Source organism: Austrofundulus limnaeus, unplaced genomic scaffold (assembly GCF_001266775.1).
Source record: "Austrofundulus limnaeus strain Quisiro unplaced genomic scaffold, Austrofundulus_limnaeus-1.0 Scaffold9598, whole genome shotgun sequence".
Lineage (NCBI taxonomy): Eukaryota > Metazoa > Chordata > Actinopteri > Cyprinodontiformes > Rivulidae > Austrofundulus > Austrofundulus limnaeus.
In genome coordinates this window covers 1-649 of record NW_013962000.1, presented here as the reverse complement: position 1 = coordinate 649, position 649 = coordinate 1, and the positions used below count along the sequence as shown (strand labels likewise).

Sequence of the window (649 nt, the reverse complement as noted above, 5' to 3'; positions counted from 1 at the left end):
CCAGAAGTTTGTGTAGTTTGTAATCAAACATTTATTAAAAATCACATTCAATATTTTTCCATTTACAAATGTTTTGTACAATTATTACTTAAAACTGTGGTTAGAAAGGATTTTTTTTACTGCAGGCTATTCTCAAACTGACAGTGAGTCAGTGAGTTTTTAAGTGTTAAACATGGTGTTCTGTAATTTATTCCCCTAAAATGGGACAGATAATGAGGAGCAGCAGCTGGGAATGAATCTTCACAGTTTCTCTGAACTTGTTATCAAAGACTTCAATCAAGTTGTTCATTAGGAAGAATCTGAAGGCAGGAGTCTGGTTTCTCTCCGTTTGCCTCTGAAGAGCAGAGAGATCAGATCAGAAGTGTCACAGCTTGGCTCTGCCTGGTGTCACCTGGAGGTTCTGCAGCTTCATGGCCAGGCCCATGCTCCCAGACACCTTCAGCTTCCCGTTGAAGAAGGCCTGGTGCAGCAGAGGGAAAACAGTCCAGTTTAACAAAATACCTCCTAACTTACGGCCCTACAGGACTTAGAATCTGTGTATGGTTCGTTCCTTGTTATTTTTGTTTCAAAATAAAATGAAAATAGGGTGGTTTTTCAATAGAAAAATAAAAAAAATAGACTTTTTTTTCTTTTTTTTTACGTTTTAAGC

At 37.8% G+C, this 649-nt stretch overlaps 1 pseudogene; it reads right to left on the bottom strand.

Moving 5' to 3' along the window:
• Nucleotides 1–13: 13 nt before the first annotated feature.
• Nucleotides 14–460, bottom strand: LOC106512646 (non-specific lipid-transfer protein pseudogene; annotated as a pseudogene).
• Between the last annotated feature and the right edge of the window lie 189 nt (nt 461–649).